The sequence below is a fragment of the Dioscorea cayenensis genome, chromosome 15, assembly GCF_009730915.1.
Source record: "Dioscorea cayenensis subsp. rotundata cultivar TDr96_F1 chromosome 15, TDr96_F1_v2_PseudoChromosome.rev07_lg8_w22 25.fasta, whole genome shotgun sequence".
In the NCBI taxonomy this organism is placed as follows: Eukaryota; Viridiplantae; Streptophyta; class Magnoliopsida; order Dioscoreales; family Dioscoreaceae; genus Dioscorea; species Dioscorea cayenensis.
The window spans coordinates 15,398,979-15,422,926 of NC_052485.1; the positions used below are offsets into that span (position 1 = coordinate 15,398,979).

The 23,948-nt window shown below is 41.2% G+C and overlaps 1 pseudogene; it reads right to left on the reverse strand.

The window, feature by feature from the left end:
- The window catches only part of LOC120277723, a 191,977-nt pseudogene that overhangs the window by 93,751 nt on the left and 74,278 nt on the right, over positions 1-23,948 (reverse strand).

The window sequence follows — 23,948 nt, forward strand, 5'->3', positions numbered from 1 at the left end:
TTCCATTAGGAGAAGGTTGGTAGGGGAGCTTCGATTGAGGCGTATCCTATACCGGACGAAGGAATCTTTGGACGACGAGTAGAGGACTCTCCACAAGACCATCGACATGACCATCGAGGGGGTTTATTTATGGATTCATTGCTTTTACATTCGAATTCTTTGATTGTATTAAGCTCCATGGAGAGCTAAACCCCTAGTCGGTGCTTGGATGATTGTGAACCTTAGGATGTATTCGTTTCATTGAACTTTTTTATTATGCTTTCAATAAATTGATGTTTATTGTGAGTTCCAACCTTGAATGCTTGATTGTATGAACATTTCCTCTAGAGTGACACTAGGGTTGAGAGTTCTTGTTGGTGACCTTGTGAGTGAGTGACACACCACGAGCGTTAGACAAAGCTAGGTTGGAGAGGGTTGAGAGGGTGAGTCGAGAGATACAAGAGCGTCCACTTTCCCCTCCGGCGTGATAGATTTTACCTCCGTTCCTTGAGTTCTTTGCGGCCATAATAGAGTGAGTGGTCTAAGGGATGAACCTCCGCTGGGGCCTAGTTGCGCGTGTAATGGAGTGAAGCGTTGAGAGGATCTTAGTATCTAGGGATTAATTGTGGCTAGGGACTTTCCGCCTAGACCAAAGGGTTAGGTCTATATTTAGGAAGAGATTTATCACTTGGAATCCCTAGAGTTCATTGCAACTCTATGCGAGTGCGAGGTGTTGAGATTGTTCGATTTCTCCTCCGGGACATGTATAGTGTTAGGCATAGTTGACCTTAGATTTGGGACTATGTATGTAAGGATTTCCACGACTCACCATTGCATTGATTAGGAAGCATAATAGAGAGTTCTTGCACTTGAAGCGATTATCCTAGGTGAAGCATTATCCGAGTACTCCATCTTTATCGATTGCCTTACCCTCTTCTTACTTTTGCTCTTTCACTTGTTGATTTTATTGTTAAGAATTAAATCAATTTCACACCTATCACAATTGATTTTCCACATAGCTAAGAATCAAATTAAGTATTTTCACTCCCTACTCCCTGTGGATTCGACCCCGCTCACCCGGGATTATTACTTCGACAAGCCCGTGCACTTGCGGGATATAAGCAAGGGGAACTTGTCAATGAGTTCTTATAACTAAACACATGAAGCATAAACTCGCATAAACAAAACAAAACACAAAGTTAACTAAAGTCTAAAAGATAAAATAAAGAAAAACTAAAAGAAATGAAAACAAGAGTAAAGGAAACAAAAGAACCATGAGTGGGATGCCTCAAGCATCGACGTCCTCTTCTGGTGTTGCCGGTGTGCCCAAAGAATGTTCTCATCCAAGGTTAATCGTATACGATCAAAGCATTTCGGTCCTTGGTGGCATACCTGCAAGAAAACTGCCAAAGAAATGCAAATATACATGAAATGGCAAGCTGCAGAAATCCACACGGGCGCATGGAAAATCCACGCGCCCATGTGGCCGATTTTTGGCCTGAAAGCAGCCCACGCGGGCGCGTGAAAAATCCAAGCGCCCGAGTGGTTCCACCCGGTCACGTGGATTTTCCACGCGCCCGCATGGGTTTCCTGGCCATTTTTTTTTTCAGCCCACGCGGTCGCGTGGGAACCCCACTCGACCGCATGAGAGCCAGGCTATGGCCAAAAAGGCCATGCCGACCCTCAACGGTGCTCCAAAACTCTTATAAAAGCTTTCTCAAGCATATTAAGATGATTTCCATGAAGAACAATGCATAAGAACCAAGATATCCACATAAATTTTGAAAAATGGAGGCATGGAGAAGGTTAGAAAAATGAGAGCTCACCGGTGTGAATTGAGTAATAAAGTATGATTAAATGGCCGGCAAAACCCTTCTAAACCTTTTAATGACCAAGGAAAAATGTTTGGGAGTGTGGGTGTGTGAGAAAGATGAAGGGATGTGTGAATGAAAATCATGAATAGTGGTCCTCGTCATCAATTTACCCCACATGGGGGTATGAAAACTCCACATGGGGGCGTGGGTACTGTACACGGGCGCGTGGAAATTCCATGCGCCCATGTGGGCTGCAGAATTTCTGCAGAAATACATCCATAAAGATATTTACATGAAATTAAGTCCAATTTCCCAACTAAAAGCATGAATACCATCCTAAACCATGGCACACACATACATTTAAACTAAAACACCAAAAATCTTCATGAAGAACTCAACACCAATAAAAATTTAACAAAGCACACACTCATGATTTTATTACTATAAAAAAAAATAAAAATAAAAATCTAAGCTAGAAAACAATTAAAAACTTGGGTTGCCTCCCAAGAAGCGCTTGTTTTACGTCACTAAGCTTGACGTACCTCTTCCTTACCTTATGGAGGCTTGAAAAGAGTGTGTTCCTCCTGACTAGACATTGCATAGCTACTTCCTTTAAACCAAGAATCTAGTTGTCAGGGTGGAATATTAATTGGAGAGTCCAACCATCTTACTTTTGGCCTCTAAGGAAACAATTTGGGTTGGGAATTGTCCAAGCTTAGCATAGGTGGGTCATTGGATGACTTCAATCTCCTACCCACATCTTCTTCCCTTCACAAAACCTCTCTCTTGCATTGTAAGAGTTGATCAATCCCAAAGAAAGATGCTTGTTCCATAACCATAGGGTTTGCTTCTTCTTGTGTATTTTCAACATGAAAGGAACATGAGACTAGCAAATCCCCTTGAAAATTTCCTCGCTCACAAGCACAATCTTCATTCACACAATCCAAAATCTCAAAATGATATTCAACTTCTTTCTTTTCATTTTCTACACCAATGTACTCAATTTGCCCAACTTCTTCAATTGTGCTCATGGCCTCATCATGTCCGGGAGACACTTGCCTTGCTTGTTCAAATTCTTCTTTTTCCTTAGCAAGCATGTCCAAGATCTCTCCTAATTGATGCTCAATATTTCTGATGGAGACCTCGTGACAACTTATTGTGGCCTCAATATTTTGGAAACGGGCATCGGTTGCTTCAATAAATCTCGGTAACACTCTTTCCAACCGAAGCACATCTTCTTCAACTTTCTCATCCCATTGAAGTTCTTGTTGAGGTGCTTCCCATTAGGTAGCTCCTTCGAGTTGGATGATATGTGGTGCGACATGGATTGTATTGTTGATGAACACTAACAAGTCAATCAATTTTTCTAGTGACAAAATCAACCTGTGAACATAATTCTATAAGTAGATCAATCATCATTCAAGTTTCATGCAAGACAAAGTAAATAAGACAAAATAAAACAAAATAGAACGATGGAGGAAGATAGAGTGAAATAGATAAAAACAAAATAAAAATCGATGAGAATGATGGAAGAAAAAGAAAGTGTGGAATAGACAAAATAAAGAAAAAGATAAGTGGCTAGAGCAACAAAGTCCTAGGGTTCCTAGTATCCTGTTCCCTGGCAACGGTGCCAAAAACTTGACACGTGTCCGAATATGTGTGTGTACCGCAAGTGCATGGGTGTCGAAGTAATAATTACCCCGGTGAGTGGGTAGTCGAATCCACAGAGAACAGGGGTAGTAGTACTAACTTCTTCTCTGCTTTCTAACCTAATGATAAATTGAAAGGTGTGGTGATCTAATGTGTGAGAAATGAATACTGGAAACGAATATGCAAGGGTTAAATGGATGGAGATCTCAATCAGTAAAAGTGGGGTATTCGGGCAATGCTCCCCATAGGATTCAGGTATTAGGTACCGAATAAGCAAAGTGTTTCTATGATGAGTAAGTTAAGTCATGGAAATCCAAATATAATTGGATCCGGCTTCCCGATCACAGATACTAGTCCCCTACGAGGTCTCGGTGGAGAAATCGCTCAATCTCAACACCTCACACCATATATGACTGTAAAGCACTCTAGGAATTCCAAGAGGTGTATTCGATTCTTAAAGATTGATCCAACCCTAATTCCCGGTGAAGGATCCTAACCCCCTACAAGGTCCCGGTGGAGAAATCTCTCAATCTCAAGCCTCACACCAAATATGGTTGTATAGAGCTTAGGGAATAGAGATAGAATACACTCAATCGGAAGGGAGAGGGGACACTCCACTATCTCATGACTCACCCTCTCAACCCTCTTTAACCTTGAAGTTCTAACTCTAATGGAGACCTCTCTCACATCAAAGTAACAAATCATGCAAATCCAATCAACCACAAGGATTTATTAAAAAAACAAGCAATGAGAATACAAGATTAAAACTTAATCAAACTCTGATTAAATAGAAACACTAAGAAAATCCACAAAAGATGAGAATCCTAGGGTTCACAAGCCCAATTACCCTCTAAGGTTATAGCTCTCCATGGAGAAACATACAAAACACACCATCAATGAATGAAAGTACATTAAAACCATAGAAATAAACCCCTTTATATATGAACTGATGACCTTGATGGAGAGCTTCGACGTCTTGAAGGACCCACTCTGAAGCTAGGTTCGCCGGTGGCTTCCTTGATGCTATGACGGAGGAGGAATTGATCAAAGTTGGTGATGAAGCGCCTCCAAAGCCGCAAAGACCTCCTCTCCAAACCCTACCTGTCTCACCCCTCAAGAGCCGCACTAAAGATGAGAAAGAATAGGGCAAAATGGCTATTTGTAGGCTTTAGATCACGTCTGTCACATGCCCTCATGCGCCCATGTGGATTTTCCACACGCCCGCGTGGGCTGCAGGAATTTCCACGCTGGCGCACGAAATTTCCACGCGGCCGCGTAAACAATAATTTTGCTACAGTGCTGCTGAAGTAAATTACTACATTACTTTTCACAAACCGCGATCCGAACACTCTTCTCTTGAGGCCACATGTCCGGGCACACGTCCATGTGGTAGGCTATAAAACCTTTCTTCAATGATGTATCTTTGAGAGCTCTTGCAATCTTCACAAAGAGAAGGAACATGAAGATGCGGCTGCCTTCGTGCCCTTCCAACTAGTGAATTGACTTGAATCTTCTTGGAAGTTGGCACACATCTCCATGTTTATGAATTCCTCTCGTGTCTTGTTCCTTGAATTGAACAAGAACTCCCAACATTGTGTTTTCATAACCTATCTTTGCTTCCTTTTTACTCTTTAAGGCATTCACAACCTATATGCATAAAAGAACACCAAATACACAATATGAGACATAAACCATGGTAAAAATGATGCTCAATGGATGTAAAACATATATAAAAATATGTCTACTCAAGCACTTATCAAGCTCGCAATACAAATCCATGGGCGTGCAGAAATTCCACACGCCCGTGCGTTTTCACTGGATGCCTTAAAACATCCTGCAGGCTATGCAGAAAGTTTCTAAACATGTTTACACACTCAGAGCCTGCCCTAGTATACAAGTTTTACCAGTGAAAAACATGAAATAAAGCTCAAACGACACAACTTCACCAATTCCACATGAAAAGACATAATGAATGCACAAATCCCACAAGAAAAACTCAGTAAAAGCATATAAAAATCAAGACACCAACACTTAACAAATTATTCATGCAATCAAACTAAACTGGAAGATAAGAAACAGTAGACACTTGGGTTGCCTCCCAAGAAACGCTTGTTTAACATCACTAAGCTTGATGTACCCTGCCATACCTCATGGGGGTACATGGAGAAAAAATACTTCTCTATTGTCACTACAAATCTCTCCGCCATAGTATGGTTTCAACCTATGTCCATTCACCTTGAATGTGCCCTTCTCTGGATGGTTAATCTCAATGGCTCCATGAGGTGAAACTTTGGTTATGGTATACGGACAAGACCACCTTGATTTGAGTTTCCCTGGGAATAAACGTAGGCGAGTGTTGAATAGTAACACCTGATCGCCTGCTTTGAAGTCCTTCGGAGTCTTAATATGCTTGTCATGCCACTTCCAAATTATTTCCCTATATATCCTTGCATTCTCATATGCCTTCATCCTCCATTCGTCTAACTCGTTGAGATGTAATATTCATTGCTCTCCAGATTTGCACAAGTCAAAATTCACCACTTTAATTGCCCAATATGCTTTGTGCTCTAATTCCACCGATAAATGGCAAGATTTTCCATACACTAAATTATAGGGAGTGGTCCATATTGGGTTTTGTATGCTGTTCTATGAGCCCAAAGTGTGTCATCTAACCTTTCTGACCAATCTCGTTTCCCTTGTTCCACTGATTTGGTTAAGATTCTCTTGAGCTCTCTGTTTGTAACCTCTACTTGCCCACTCGTTTGCGGATGGTAAGGAGTAGCAAGACGATGATGAACTCCATAACGCTTTAACACTTTCGCCAATTGTGTGTTACAAAAATGGGTTCCCCGATCGCTAATGATAATTCTTGGAGTTCCAAATCGAGTAAATAACTTCTTCAAAAACTTCACCATAGTTCTTGCATCATTATTTGGAAGAGCCTGGGCATCCACCCACTTGGAAACATAATCAACTGCTACCAGAATGTATTGATTGCCATTGGACTTTGGAAATGGTCCCATGAAATCAATTCCCCACACATCAAACACCTCACAAAATTGCATAGGATTTTGAGGCATCTCGTCCCTTCGTGATAAGTTTCCAGCCCTTTGACAACTATCACATCATAAAACGAATTGATGAACATCTTGGAATAAGGTCGCCCAATAGAACCCAGCAGCTAAAACCTTCTCTGCAGTTTGATTTGATGCATAATGCCCCCCCACTAGGCCTGAATGACAATGTGCAATGATGTTCCAACCTTCCTCCCTAGTAACACACCTTTACACCACCTGATCTGCACAAATACGGAACAGGTAAGGATCTTCCCGGAAAAAATTCTTAAGGTCACTGAAAAATTTATTCTTCTATTGAAAGCTTAAACCCTGCTTCAATACCCTTCGTGACGGATAATTCGCAAAATCTGTGAACCATGGAATATCTTTTGATTCTGATTTCTGTATCGCATACAGATGCTCTTCAGGGAAGAAATCATTAATTTCTTTGCTTGCCGGTTCTTGCCTCTCACAATATTCTAATCTCGACAGATGATCTGCAACCACATTCTCTGCCCCCTTTTTATCTTTTATTTCCATATCAAATTCTTGCAACAACAATATCCACCGAATCAATCTCGGCTTTGCATTTGCCTTGTTCATGAGATAACGGAGTGCAGAATGATCTGTGAACACTGTGACATTAGATAGGATGAGATATGGTCTGAATTTATCAAAAGCAAACACTACTGCTAATAATTCCTTTTCAGTAGTGGTGTAATTCTCTTGTGCACTTGTGAGAGTCTTGCTAGCATAATAGATCGGTTGAAATTGCTTATTTCTCCCCTGACCCAAGACCGCTCCCACTGCATAATCACTAGCAACACACATTACTTCGAACGGCTCATCCCACTTCGGTGTTGTTAGGATTGGTGCTTGCACTAACTTTTCTTTCAACACATTAAATGCATTCAGATAGTTGTTTCTGAAATCAAAAGGGGTATCCTTCTCTAAGAGTTTGGTCAACGGTTGGGAGATCTTCGAAAAGTACTTAATGAACCTTCTGTAAAAACCTGCATGACCCATGAAACTGCGGATTCCTTTCACATTTGTAGGTGGAGGAAGCTTTTCAATTATCTTAATCTTCACCTTATCCACCTCCATACCTGCCTGGGAAATCTTATGTCCAAGGATAATGCCTTCTTGCACCATAAATTGATACTTCCCCAGTTGAGGATGAGATTCGTCTCTTCACATCTCACTAATACTCTTTCCAAATTATTTAAGCAAGCATCGTAAGAGTCCCCGAACACTGAAAAATCATCCATGAAAACTTCCATAATATCTTTGAGAAAGTCATCAAAAATGGGCGTCATACAGCGCTGGAATGTTGAAAGGGCGTTACACAACCCGAAAGGCGTTCTTCTATAAGCAAAAGTACCATAAGGGCAAGTAAATATGGTCTTCTCCTGAGCTTCTGGGGCTATTGGGATTTGAAAATATCCCGAGATGCCATCAAGGAAGCAGTAGAAATGATGCCCCGCTAGTCGTTCTAACATTTGGTCAATAAATTGCAAAGGAAAGTGATATTTCCGAGTGATGTCATTCAGTCTTCTGTAGTCAATGCAAACTCGCCAACCAGTAACTGTCCTAGTTAGGATTAACTCATTCTTTTCATTCTTTACTACTGTCATTCCTCCTTTTTTCGGGATAACTTGGGTCGGGCTCACCCATTTGTTGTCGGATATGGGGTAGATGATTCCTGCATCCAAAAGTTTTATTACCTCCGTCTTGCCAACCTCCTTCATATTCGGGTTAAATCTTCACTGAGGTTGGAACACAGATTTGTAGTCATCCTCCATTAGGATCTTATGAGTGCAGAATGATGGGTTTATACCCTTAATGTGGGAGATCTTCCATGCAATAGCTGATTTGTGCTTTTTCAACATGCTAACAAGCTTATCCTTCTGCTCCGTAGACAAGTTTGAAGCTACAATCACAGGGAGTTTAGAGTCCTCCATTAAGAATGCATATTCCAAATGTGCTGGAAGAGTTGTAAGCTCAAGTTCTGGTGGTTCAACAATTGATGGGCGCAAGCTGCCCTCCTTCAATCTATTAATCTCCTCGAAATCATTTGCCTCATGTTCACAGTTATTCTCCTCTTCTTCCACCTGGGTACCTATTTCTTTACAATCTGCAATGGATATCAACGTGTCCATTCCACAAAGTTCCGCTTTTGAAATAGCAACTCCCACTGAAAAGAGTTCTTGCCTTTGGTCTTGATAGGAAGAATCAAATAGAGCAAGGATTCTTTCTACACTTTCCTCCAACTGATCACTCATTGACACTGACGTGGATCTCTCAAACTGGTTTATCACATTATCTAATTCATAGTTTTACCCTTGAATCCTGGCGATGTACTCTTCAACTGATTCTTCTACTGGCTGTTGAGTTGTATACTGCTCATGATGAGAATAACACGGTATGTCATGCAATGCAACTGTTTAAATTTTTTGCTCCATGTTTTCAACCATTCTCATGATAGTGTCAAATGACTCAAACATGTTAATCATTTTCTGCAATCAAAAAGCAATAAGGAAAAGTCAGAACAATGATAGAATAAGAAGATGTGAAATAGAATGTATGGTGAAATAGCTAAGAAAACAAAATGCAAAGTATCTCTAAACGCCTAGTTCCCAGGCAATGACACCAAAAACTTGACATGTTCCCGTTGCGTATATCCCGCAAGTGCACGGGTTTGTCGAAGTAATAATCCCGTATGAGCGGGTATCAAATCCACAGGGAGTAAGGAATAAAAACACTTAATCCGCTTCTTAGCTATGTGAAAAATCAGTAGTGATAAGTGTGATAATGATTCAATTCTCAAAAGTAAAAACAACAAGTAAGAGAGCACGAGTAAAGGAATAGGTAAGTCAATCGATAAAGATGGGGTACTCGGATAATGCTCCGCCTAGGACAATTGTTTCAAGTACAAGAACCCTCTATTATGCTTCCTAATCAATGCAATGGTGAGTCATGGAAATCCTTAAATACATAGTCCCAAATCTAAGGTCAACTATGCCTAACTCCATACATGTCCCGGAGGAGATATTAGATAACCTCTCAACCTCGCACTCGAATAGAGTTGCAATGAACTCTAGGGAGTCCAAGTGATAAATCTCTTCCTAATTATAGACCTAACCCTTTGGTCTAGGTGGAAGGTCCCTAACCACAATTAAGCCCTAGATACTAAGATCACCTCAACGCTTCACTCCGTTGCACTCAGAACTAAGCCCCAACGGAGGGCCATCCCTTAGACCATTCACTCTATTATGGCCACAAAGAACATGAGGAACGGAGGTAGAATCTATCATTTCAGAGGGGAAACGGGATGCTCCTGTACCTCTCAACTCACCCTCTCAATCCTCTCCAACCTTGCTTTGTCTAACGCTCATGGTGTGTCACTCACTCACAAGGTTACAAACAAGAACTCTCAACCCTAGTGTCACTCTAGGGGAAATGTTCATACAATCAAGTATTCAAGGTTGGAACTCACAACAAACATCAATTAATTGAAAGCATAATAAAGAGATTCAATGAAACAAATACATCCTAGGGTTCACAAATACCCAAGTACCCACTAGGGGTTTAGCTCTCCATGAAGCTAAGTACAATCAAAGAAATAGAATGTAAAAGCGATGAATCCATAGAGAAACCCCCTCGATAGTCATGTCGATGGTCTTGTGGAAAGTCCTCTACTCGTCGTCAAAGGATTCCCTTGTCTGGTATAAGATACGCCTCGACGGAAGCTCCCCTACCAACCTTCTTCCAAAGGAATGACGATGTTGGAGCCGTAGAACCTCTCCAAAACCCTAGCCAAAACCCTCTCTCAAGTTGGGGAAAAGATGGAGAAAAGAATGCTGAAATCGGGGCTGAAATCGGCTTTAAATAGGGCTGGAATCGGCATCCACATGGTCCTGTGAATTTTTCACACGCCCCTGTGGAATTTCTACACGGGCGTGGGTAATTTCCACACGCCCGTGTGGATTCTCTGCAATTGTGATTTTTGGCCGGATGTGAACATTGGTGCTACAATAGTTTTGCTGCACTGCTCTGCTGTGTTACCTGGTCTAAAATACTTCCCGAGTCCATACTTTCATCGAGGTGACGCAAACGGGCACACGTTCACGTCGTGGATCGTTTTGCTTCTTTAATAATGGACAAGTTGGTGGAGATCTTGTTCTATGTGCATAAATCGGAATGCTTGAGTGTGACTGCCCTTGTGCCCCTCCAAATGGTTGTGCTAACTCAAATACGAGGAGGTTGGCACACACTCTAGCATCTCACACCCGACCTATGTCTTCGCGTTTGAACCTTAGCAAGATTTCCTCCAAAATTGGTACATTATGATCCACATTGGTTTCTTTCCTTCATACTCGGCCTTACAACCCTACCTGCACGAAAGTAACATAAAAACACACATATTAGTGTAAAAAACCCGAGAAAAGTAATGCTCAACATAAGGAAAGAATGCTTCGCATTCATATCACAAAAGCACTTATCAAACTCCCCCACACTTAAGCTTTTGCTTGTCCTCAAGAAAAAAATTAAACATTGTGTGCATAGATGAAGGAAATATTGGAAGTGCTTGGCCTTAGGTTCACCAAAGTGTACAGAGAGAGCATTCTACAGGTAAGGGAAATTTCAACATTAAATACAAAAAAAATCAAAGCTCTAGCTAAAAACTTGAATAAAAAAGGACAACAAACCCGAAATCGTGTACGTGTGTGAACTCACTCAAAACAACCCAAGGTATACTCCTCAAAGTTCTAAGTACAAGGGACTTATTTACATAACTGACATGTACCCGTCCGTGGCTAGTAAATTTGTTCTTCAATGGTAGTAGTTTTGTGTTTCATTGTCTTGGAGTTTGTTTCTTCTTGTAACATTTAGAATTTGAAACATAAATATTCCTTCTGGCTATAGCTTGCATAGTTGATTCCAAAAAATGAGAAGTTTGTGAGCTTACTAGGGAATTCCTTGAGGAATATTTAATCAAACTCCAAGATTTGTAACTTGGCTTTAGGGTTGTCAACATATTCTTTCATTTTCCACAATCAATCCCCTTATGCCCCTTTACTTGGCCTCTCCTTGATGGTGAATGCCTCATCATTCGACACTTAGGCTGCCATGGGACAACCCGGGACATGAGTTGTTCAATTTCAGAACAGAATGATCTAAAGATTACTTTAACCCTTTTTCATGCCTTAAATTATCTTCTTGAAGTGCTCTCTTTTTATATGACCATTCATCCCTGTGAAAAAAGCCTACTTGTTCAAATTCAATCAAGTATGGTTTATTCACCTCTTCACTTTCAGCAGATTCCCATCACTCCATCACTCAAATTATGTGTCGTGTTTGCTCTGCAACACCAACTCTTAATTATCCTTATCCGAGGATAGTGTCTTTTCTACAACAGTCTATTCCTCCACCTATGGAATTTTAGTCTCATGATGTTCACCTCAAATCATTTGATCAAATTAAATATGGTATCATGAGATTCTTTTGGCAAAGGATCATTAAGTGCCTTAATCAAATTCTGAATATAAGCTTCATACCATTCACTACCTCGCCTGTCCAAAGTCTTAACCAAAATTGGAGCTTCTTCTCTCAAGGATCTTAATCCCATCCAATCATGAAATGTGATAGTCCCAATTGCTTCAACATTATCATTAGAACAATGTAGATATTGATTCTCTGGTGACACATCTGATTCCAAAGTGGGTGCTCCTTGTATCAAACCATCCTCTTGTCTGAAAAATTTCCAACTGACCACGCTAGAATCTAATTCAAATGGAATAAAAAAAGATCTGGATTTATGAGTGTAGGTGCTTCATTGGGTGTAGGATTTTCAATAAATATTTTAAACTAAGTAGGATCTTCTTGGTTCGTTAAATGACATCCCATCACCCAAACTTGCCATGCTACGCTACTAAGGAGGCGCCTTATAGAATGCAAGAGTGTCAATAGATTGAAACCAGTCAGGATATTCTTGGTCCTAGACACTGGGCTACAATTCTTCAGACTCTTGTACCCCTTTAACACTGTTTTACATGAAGCTTATCGGTAGATCTACCAAATCTTGCTCTTCTTGGGAATGGTTAGGATGATAATCAAATGAGTGACTTGTACAATTTCTTAAGATAGAAAGCAATTCATCCATAGCTTGATTCTCCTGAAATGAAGGATAAAAAAAGGATCGGGTAACAAAATAAAAGGAAGGACAAATGAAGAAAGGAGAATAGAAATGTGAAAGGGGAAAGCTAGGCAGCCGTCCCCAAGAAGAAAGGAGAATGCCATCAAATGACCTAGATTTAGGCTTAAAAAGTGGTTTTCGGGGTGAGCACGGTCTTGCCTATGTGGTGCTAATACCCTGTGAACTTGTTGGGAAAGTCTAGCCAATTGAATCAGAAATTCAGCATAAGCACGCCATTGCTTTCATAGAGTACTCCCATGCAAGGAGCATGCAAACGATGCTTTTCTCTAGACTTATGCTATAGTGATTTGTTGTAGTAACCCATATGCAATGTCAGTGCTTCGCTTAATGCTGAATTCTAGAGATTATTGTGGAGAGGGGGCACGCCCATGCTCAGACTGTGCTTCACCGGAAACACTATTTTTTGACCTATTTTCACATTATAATTATGCCGAAGCCTTTTCTTTTACACCGAAACCTATTTTCTTGCACAATTACATAATAATGTGCATAGTAGCATCGAATCATAACAAATAAATGCTCAAAGACAAGATAAATACATGAAAAGTGTATAACAATATTTATATGAAATGCACGCATCACTTATGGACAGTTTGGAAGGGAGTTGCAGAATTCAAGAACCGCATTCATTTTGCTCGAAAAGGTAGCAACCGTGAGACTGGAGACCTCAGCAATTTTGGAAGTTGTTCCAAGACATCTTCCTTGATGGCCTACTAGATGGACTATTACCCCTTTGGGACATCCAACATCATGTGGAGCTATAACCTGGCTCGGTCTTACCACATCGAGCACACTACTAGATGAGTCCAAAGGAACACGAATAATTGAGATGTTAGGTAGAAGAACTGTTTGCGAAGGGGCACATCCTGTGACCATGTGGCCATGCGGGGTTCCATTTGGGCTTTCCAATGCCCCAGGACATTCGTGCGGGTCATAAATCAACTTTTGTGACTATTCATTGGCAAGTTCATGGTCATGTACTTTGATGACATCCTCATTTATTGCCCCAACCGTAACATGCACCTTGTATATATTCAAGATGTCCTCACCGCTCTTTGATCCCAACAATTTATGCGTTGATAAGTGCTTGTGTGATAAGAATGCTAAGTGTTCTTTCCTTATGATGAGCATTACTTTTATCAGGTTTTAGCGCTAATACTTGTGCATTTATGTTACTTTCATGCACATAGGGCTGTGAAGCCAAATGTTAAATAAAGAAGCCAATGTAGATTGTGAACGCACTATTTGGAGGAAATCTTGAGAAGGGTCAAATGCGAAGACATAAGTCAGGTTCAAGATGGGAGAATGTGTGCTAACCTCTGTGTATTCAAGCTAGCAAAATGGTTTGGAGGGGCACAAAGGCAGTTACATTTAAGTATCCCGGCTTGTGCATTGATAGCAGGATCTTCACCAATGAGACTGGTTATTGAAAAAAACAAAGTGATCTACGATGTGAACGTGTGCCCATTGACGTTACCTCGATGAAAACATAGATTCGGGAGTGTTTCTGGCTGGTACTGTAGCAAACACTATAATAAATTATTGTAGAAGGTTCTATTCACAGCCAGCTGGAAAAGAGAATTCCAGGGAATTCAAACAGGCATGTTGAAATTATCCACGCCTGTGCGAAAATTCCACAGGCCCGTGTGGCAAATCCACAGGGTCATGTGGATGCCTGATTCCAGCCCTATTTAAGCCATGATTTAGCCCCGATTTTAGGATCTTTTTCTCCATTCCTTCCAAAACTTTAGAGGGGGCTGCGGCTAGGGTTTTGAGAGCTATTGACAGGTTTTTTGCAGAGGTTTTTCGGCTTCGACATCGTGCTCCACTTGGAAGAAGGTTATTGGGAGAGCTTTCATTGGCACCGATCCGGCGAGGTGTGTCCTAGGCCGCACAAAGGGACCATTGGAGGAGACAAGACTTCTCCACAAGACCATCGTTACGACTATCAAGGGGGTTTTCTATGGATTACTTGTTTCTCCATTTGATTTCATTGTTGATTGTAACTAGCTCCATGGCGAGCTAAACCCCCTAGTAGGTACTTGGATTTGTGAACCGTAGGATGTATTTATTATGCTTTCATTAATTGATGTTTTATTTGAGTTCCAATCTTGAATGCTTGATTGATTAAATCCTCTCTTAGAGTGACACTAGGGTTGAGAGTTCATATTGGTAACCCTTGTGAGTGAGTGACACACCATGAGGGTTAGACAAAGCTAGTTTGGAGAGTGTCAAGAGGGTGAGTCGAGAGGTAGTGGAGCATCCCCTTTCCCCTCCGATGTGATTTATCCTACCTCTATTTCCTTGATCTCTTTGTGGTCATAGTAGAGTGAATGGGGTAAGGGATGACCTTCCGTTGTGGCTTATTTACAGAGGAAACGGAGTGAAGCGTTAAAGTAATTTTAGCACCTAGGGCTTAATTGTGACTAGGGACCTCTCACCTGTATCAAAGGGTTAGGTCTATTTCTTTAAAGAGGGTTTATCACTTGGAATCCCTAGAACTCCATGTGATTCTATCCAAGTGCAAGGTGTTCAGATTGTTTGATTTCTCCTCCGGGACATGGTATAGAGTTAGTCACGGTTGACCTTAGATTTGGGACCATGTATTGAAGGATTTCCACGACTCATTAATGCATTGGTTGGGAGACATAATAGTCAGTTTTGCACTTGAAACGATTGTCGTAGGTGGAACAATATCCGAGTACCCCATTTATATCGATTGCCTTATCTCTCACTTACTTGTGCTTTTCTCTGTTGGTTCTTTTATTCTTGTTTACATTACATCTTCTCAACATAATCATTATTCATCTTCACTTTATTAAGAAACATTTTAAGTATTTTTACTCCCTACTCCCTATGGATACGATATCCTCTCACCTGGGATTTTATTACTCTACAAACCTGTGCACTTGCTGGACATATGCAAGGGACGTTGTCATACGTTCAGGAAGAAGTGTGTTTTTTTCACACCCAAGGTATTGTTTCTTGACAAGGTCCCCTTGCGTATATCCCGCAAGTGTACGGGTTTCTCGAAGTAATAATCCCGGATGAGCGAGTATCGAATCCACAGGGAGTAAGGAATAAAAACACTTATTCTACTTCTTAGCTATGTGAAAAATCAATAGTGACAAGTGTGACAATGATTCAATTCTTAAAAGTAAAATAAACAAGTAAGGGAGCACGAGTAAAGGAGAAGCTAAGGCAATCGATAAAGATGGGGTACTCGGATAATGCTCCGCCTAGGACGATCGCTTCAAGTGCAGGAACCCTCTATTATGCTTCCTAATCAATGCAATAGTGAGTCATGGAAATCTTTCATTACATAGTCCCAAATCTAAGGTCAACTATGCCTAACTCTATTCATGTCCCAGAGGAGAAATCGAACAATCTCGACACCTCGCATCGCACAGAGTTCCAATGAGCTCTAGAGATTCCAAGTGATAAATCTCTTCCTAATTATAGACCTGACCCTTTGGTCCAAGCGGAATGTCCCTAACCACAATTAGGCCCAAGATACTAAGATCACCTCAACGCTTCACTCCGTTGCACTCGCAACTAAGCCCCAGCGGAGGGTTATCCCTTAGACCATTCACTCTATTATGGCCGCAAAGAACTCGAGGAACGGAGGTAGAATCTATCACGTCGGAGGGGAAAGGGGACGCTCCTGTACCTCTCGACTCACCCTCTCAACCCTCTCCAACCTAGCTTTGTCTAACACTCATGGTGTGTCACTCACTCACAAGGTTACCAACACGAACTCTCAACCCTAGTGTTTGATAAGTGCTCATGCGATATGAATGCGAAGCGTTCATTCCTTATGTTGAGCATTAATTTTCTCGGGTTTTTACACTAATATGTGTGTTTTTATGTTACTGAGCGGTAGGGGTTGTGAGGCGAGTATGAAGGAAAGAAGCCAATGTGATCGAATGCACCAATTTTGGAGGAAATCTTGCTAAGGTTCAAACGCGAAGACATAGGTCAGGTGTGAGATGCTAGAGTGTGTGCCAACCTTCTCGTATTCTGGTTGGCACATCCATTTGGAGGGGCGTAAGGGCAATCACACTAGAGCATTCCGACTTATGCACATAGAACAAGAGCTCCACGAACTTGTCTATCATTTAAGAAGCAAGTGATCCATGGCGTGAACGTGTGCCCGTTTGCGTTACCCCGATGAAAGTATGGATTCGGGAAGCTATTCATGCCGGATACTATAGAAGAGTACCTTGCTACAGTGCTCTGCTATTCAGTAACCCCGAATCTATACTTTCCAAATCCATACAGTATCCGGCCTGAATAGCTTCCCGAATACATACTTTCATCGGGGTAACGCAAACGGGCACACGTTCACATCATGGATCACTTGCTTCTTCAATGATAGACAAGTTGGTGGAGCTCTTGTTCTATGTGCATAAGTCGGAATGCTCGAGTGTGATTGCCCTTGCGCCCCTCCAAATGGATGTGCCAACTAGAATACGAGAAGGTTGGCAGACACTCTAGCATCTCACACCTGACCTATGTCTTCGCGTTTGAACCTTAGCAAGATTTCCTCCAAAATTGGTGCATTATGATCCACATTGGCTTCTTTCCTTCATACTCGGCCTCACAACCCTACCTGCACGAAAGTAACATAAAAACACACATATTAGCGTAAAAACCCGAGAAAAGTAATGCTCAACATAAGGAATGAACGCTTCGCATTCATATCGCACAAGTATGTATCATTTCTACACTATGTTATTTCAGGAGAGGTAATACAAGTGGATGAAGGGAAGATCATGACGGTGCATCAATGACCGACTTCAACAAGCATCACAAAGTTAAGGAGTTTCCATGGCCTCACTTCCTTTTATAGGTGTTTCATCTTGAACTTCAGCAAGTATTATGGCACTAATCACCAAGTGCATGAATGGCAGTAAGTCTATATGGACAGATGAAGCCAATGCTGTATTCCAAATGACGAAGGAGAGCTTGACTACGAACCCTGTCTTGGTACTACCTGACTTCACCCACGCATTTGAGTTGCACACCGACACAACCAAGGTGGGAATTGGGGCTGTATTGAGTTAGCAAGGGTAACTATTCATGCCTTTCAATGAGAAGCTATCTGGGGCATGTTTGAACTACAACACCTTGGATGTCAAATTTTATACTGTGGTGCAAGCTATCAAGCACTGGATGCATTATCTGATTTATCGAGAGTTCATCTTGCATAAAGATGACGCGCTCTATGGCATATCCATCAATAAGATAAGGTATCCTCTCGTCATGGCTGGTGGGTAAACTTTTTGTATAAATTTGCCTTTGTTGTGAAGCATATGGCAAGATACCTCAACTCACAACGTAACAGCCTTCTAGTTATGCTATGAGTCGAGATACCAGGTTTTAACTCCTTTTGTGATTTGTATGCAAACGACTCACATTTTCTAGAGATTCTACTAGATGTACAGGATATGAAATGGATAGATTTATGACAACGACCCTTGTGTGTTACCCGCAAGTGCACGGGTTTGTCTAAGTAATAATTCCCAGGTGGGTGGGGTATCATATCCACACGGAGTAGGGAATAAAAATACTAAGATTGCTACTTAATCAAGTGAAGATGAACAATAATTACGTTGATGAAATATAATGTAAACAGAAATAAAAGAAACAAGAACTAGAGGCACAAATAAGTGAAAGGAAAAGCAATCAAAAGAAGTGGGGTACTCAGACAATGCTTCCCCTAGGACTAATGTTTCAAGTGCAAGACCAAATATTATGTCTCCTAATTGATGCTTAATGAGTCATAGGCATCCTTGAATATACCGTCCCAAACCTAAGGTCAACCGTGACTAACTCTATACTATACCCTGGTGGAGAAATCAAACAGTCTCAACACCTCACACTGTATAAAGTTGCAAGATGCTCTAGGGATTCAAGGTGATAAACCCTATTCCTATGTGTAGATTTAACCCTTTCGTCTAGGCGAAAGATCCCTTGTCACAATTAAGCCCCATGTGCTAAAGTCATTTAAACGCTTCACTTTGTTGCTCGCGCAACTATACCCGCCCCAGCGGAGTTCATCACTTAGCCCTTCACTCTAATATAACCGCAAAGAACTTTTGGAATGCGGAGGTAGGATAAATCATATCGGAAGGGAAAAGGGACGTTCCAGTACCTCTCGACTCAACCTCTCGACCCTCTCCAACCTCGCTTTATCTAACCCTCATGGTATGTCACTCATCCACAAAGGTTACCATGATGGTATCTCAACCCTAGTGTCACTGTAAGGGAGAAATCATTCAACAAGCATTCAAGATTAGAATCAATTAGATACATCAATTATGGAAAGCATAATAAAATGTCAATGAAACAAAAACATCCTAGGGTTTAGAAAATCCAAGTACCCACTAGGGGGTTAAGCTCTCTATGGAGCAAGATACAATCAATAATGAAATCAAAAGTTAAAACAAGTAATCCAAAGGAAAACCCCCTTGGTATTCGTGTCGATGGTTTTGTGGACTAGCCTTTTCTTCTCAAAAGGTACCCTTTGTCTGGCCTAGGGCACAACTCGTCTGATCGATTGACAAGGTCCCCTTGCGTATATCCCACAACTGCACGGGTCTGTCGAAGTAATAATCCCGGATGAGCGGGTATCGAATCCACAGGGAGTAGGGAATAAAAACACTTAATCCGCTTCTTAGCTATGTGAAAGATCAATAGTCATAAGTGTGACAATGATTCAATTCTCAAAAGTAAAATCAACAAGTAAGAGAGAACGAGTAAAGGAGAAGGTAAGGCAATCGATAAAGATGGGGTACTCAGATAATGCTCGATTTAGGACTATCGCTACAAGTGCAAGAACCCATTATTATGCTTCCTAATTAATGCAATAGTGAGTCGTGGAAATCCTTCATTACATAGTCCCAAATCTAAGGTCAACTATGCCTAACTCTATACATGTCCCGGAGGAGAAATCGAACAATCTCAACACCTCGCACTCGCATAGAGTTGGAATGAGCTCTAGGGATTCCAAGTGATAAATCTCTTCCTAATTGTAGACCTAACCCTTTGGTCCAGGTGGAAGGTCTCTAACCAAGATTAAGCCCTAGATACTAAGATCACCTCAACGCTTCACTCCGTTGCACTCGCAACTAAGCCCCAACGGAGGGCTATCCCTTAGACCATTCACTCTATTATGGCCGCAAAGAACATGAGGAATGGAGGTAGAATCTATCATGTCGGAGGGGAAAGGGGACGCTCCTGTACCTCTCAACTCACCCTCTTAACCCTCTCCAACCTAGCTTTGTCTAACGCACATGGTGTGTCACTCACTCACAAGGTTACGAACAAGAACTCTCAACCCTAGTGTCACTCTAGGGGAAATGTTCATACAATCAAGTATTCAACGTTGGAACTCACAACAAACATCAATTAATTGAAAGCATAATAAAGATATTCAATGAAACAAATACATCCTTGGGTTCACAAATACCCAAGTACCCACTAGAGGTTTAGCTCTCCATGAAGCTAAGTACAATCAAAGAAATAGAATGTAAAAGCGATGAATCCATAGAGAAACCCCCTCGATAGTCATGTCGATGGTCTTGTGGAGAGTCTTCTACTGGTTGCAAGGAATCCTTTGTCCGGCCTAGGATACACCTCGCCGGATCGTTGCTGACGAAAGCTCTCCCAATAACCTTCTTCCAAATGATGCGCAATGTCAGAGCTATAGAACCTCTCTAAAATCCTAGCCATTACCCCTCAAAACCCTAGCCGAAGCCCTCTCTCAAGTTGGGGAAAAGATGGAGAAAAGAATACTGAAATCGGGGCTGAATCAACTTTAAATAGTACTGGAGTCGGGTGATTACACTGGCCTGTGGATTTTTCACACGCCCATGTGGAATTTCCACACAGGCGTGGATAATTTCCACACGCCCATGTGGATTCTCAGAATTGCCAAAAGCCTCTCTAAACCCTAGCCGACAGCCTCCTAAAAGATTGAGAAAAGTTGGAGAGAAGAAAAAAAGATGGCCTCCAAAATTGGGCTGAATTGCGGCTTAAATAGAGCCAGAATCGGGCATCCACACGGGCCTGTGGATTTTTCACAAGCCCCTGTGGAATTTCCACATGGGCATGTGGAATTTCTACACGCTCGTGTGGATTCTCTAGAATCCGGATTTTCAGCCAGTTGTGAATAGTAATCTCTATAGTGTATTGCCACAGTGATTTGCTATTGTAATCTGCTATAGTAGCCCCGCCAAAACACTCCCTATTCCACACTTTTCACTGAGGCAGCATAAACGGGCACACGTCTATGCCATAGATCACGATGCTTCTTTAATAAAAAGAATCATTGGTGAAGATGTTCCTATCAATGCACAAGTTGGGATACGCAAATGTGACTGCCTTCGTAGCCCTCCAACTCATTATAATTAATTGAATACATGGAGGTTGGCACACATTCACTTATCTTTGAACCTAACTTCTGTCTTCGCTTTTGTTCCTTGCAAGATTCCAACAAATAGTACATTTACGATCTACTTGGGCTTCTTTTCTTGATACTTGGCGTTTAAACCTAACTTATGTCTTCTGCTATTCAGTACATTTATTTCAACACTAAATATGAAAAATCAGTGCTCTAGCTAAAAACTTGAATCAAAAAGGACAACAAACCTGAAATCGTGCAAGTGTTTGTAAACTCACTCAATTCAACCAAAAGTATACTCCTCAAAGTTCTAAGTATAAGGGACTTATTTATCTACAAGACATAACAAACAAAGAGATGGTAGTATCTTTACACATCCTCTAAGGTAGCCCTTTCTGAAGTGGCCACTAAGGTGGCTATCACACTTTCGAATTAGTAGCTCTTTCTACCAGGGTGGTAGCTTTCACTCATCCCGTGAGATAGCATTTTCTCTCATTAGGGCATAACTAGTATCGGACTTATGAGAGTAGCTTTATACTTCATAGATGGTAGCTCTTTCCACCCAAAATACACAACTAAACAATATATCTTTTTTTTTAACAAGAAAAATACCATAAATAAAACTACTTAGTCCCTTAAACACCGAACTTGAGTTTCCAAAAGAGTTTCATGAGCGAGTGGTGCAACAAGTGTCAATCGGGGAAAAATTCATAGAAATTCAAGAAAAACTAGATCATGAGAATATTCAATGTTAAAAATTCTCCTAAACTCAAGAATACAATCATTGCAACTAAGGTGCACCGCCATTGGCTACTTGAGTATGTATGTCAATCAAAACTTATGTAAAGGACATGTGGAAAGTGAACTCCCCCCCCCCAACACTTAAGCTGTACATTACCCTCAATGTACACATGCAAGCACACTAGAAAGTATAGCAATCAGGGAAATATGTGAGAGTGGCAATTGAAACAATACTCTCCTGACTCATAGTGTTGCATTTGATGGAGCTAAATCCTTGGGTGTTAAGTTCCAACGGGTTATGAAGCACTCACGGCCAAGTGTATAACATCTTGGTCATGTCCATGACTAGTTCTCAATTACCATATTGACAAGACCATCTACATGTATACACAAAGGGATTTAGTGAAGCTCAATAAACAAAAACCAAATAAACTCGAGTAGATAAAAGATAGAGCAACGGAATACAACTCGAGACAAAATAAAAGATAAACTTAGAAGGAAAATCCATTCTGAGCCGACAAAATAAAAGATAGTGCAAATGATAAAATACGAGAAATAAAAGAAATAAAAGAAAAGACGCTTCAAGCATCTGTGTCATCCGGTATCTGCTCTACTGCTGCTGGTGTTGCTGTAGGTGAATATGGTGATGGTGATGCTCGAGGAGCCGAAGGGGTCCTCAGTCTCATAAAGAAAGGTGTGGATGCGTCGCGCTCAAGTAACTGCTGTAAGGTGTTGAAACGCGCCATCATCTCTGCGTGTTGTTGATAAGTGCTTGTGTGATAAGAATGCGAAGTATTCTTTCCTTATGATGAGCATTACTTTTATCAGTTTTAGCACTAATATGTGTGCATTTATGTTACTTTCATGCGTATAGGGTTGTGAAGCTGAATGTTAAAGAAAGAAGCCAATGTAGGTCGTGAACTCACTATTTGGAGGAAATCTTAACAAGGTTCAAACGCGAAGTCATAAGTCGAGTTCAAGATGCAAGAATATGTGCCAACCTCCTTGTATTCAAGTTAGCACAATGATTTAGAGGGGCACAAAGGCAATCACATTCGAGTATCCCGGCTTGTGCATTGATAGCAAGATCTTCACCAATGAAGCCATTTATTGATGAAGCAAGGTGATCTACAATGTAAACCTGTGCCTGTTTACATTACCTCGATGAAAACATAGATTCGGCAGTGTTTCAGGTCGATACTGTAGCAGGTTCTGTTCACAGCCGGCCAAAAAAGTGAAGTTCAGAGGTATTGGCAAGGGATTTGGAGAGGTTCTATGATTTTGACATTGCGCTCCATTTTGAAGAACGTTAGTGGGAGAGCTTTCATCAGCGTCGATCCGGCGAGGTGTATCCTAGGCCGAACAAAGGGACCTTTGGAAGAGTCGAGGCTTCTCCATAAGTCCATTGTCAGGACTATCGAGAGGATTTTCTATGGATTACTTGCTTCTACATTCGATTTCATTGTTAATTGTAACTAGCTCCATGGAGAGCTAAACCCCCTAGTGGGTACTTAGATTTGTGAACCCTAGGATGTATATCTTTCATTAAACCTTTAATTATGCTTTCAATCATTGATGCTTTAATTGAGTTCCAATATTGAATGTTTGATTAAATGAATACTCCATTAGAGTGATACTAGGGTTGAGAGTTCTTATTGGTAAGCCTTGTGAGTGAGTGACACATCACGAGAGTTTGACAAAGCTAGATTGGAGAGGGTTGAGAGGGTGAGTCGAGAGGTAGCAGAGCGTGACCTTTCCCCACCGGTGTGATTTATCCTACCTCCATTTCCTTGAGTTCTTTGCGGTTATAGTAGAGTGAATGGGCTAAGGGATGACCTTCCGCCGGGGCTTACTTGTAGAGGTATCGTAGTGAAGCATTGAAGTGATTTTAATACCTAGGGCTTAATTGTGACTAGGGACCTTCCACCTGGACCAAATGGTTAGGTTGACATTTAGGAAGAGGATTTATCATTTGGAATCCCTAGAACTCATTACGATTCTATACGAGTGCGAGGTGTTGAGATTGTTCGATTTCTCCTCCGAGACATGTATAAAGTCAGGCATGGTTGACCTTAGATTTGGGA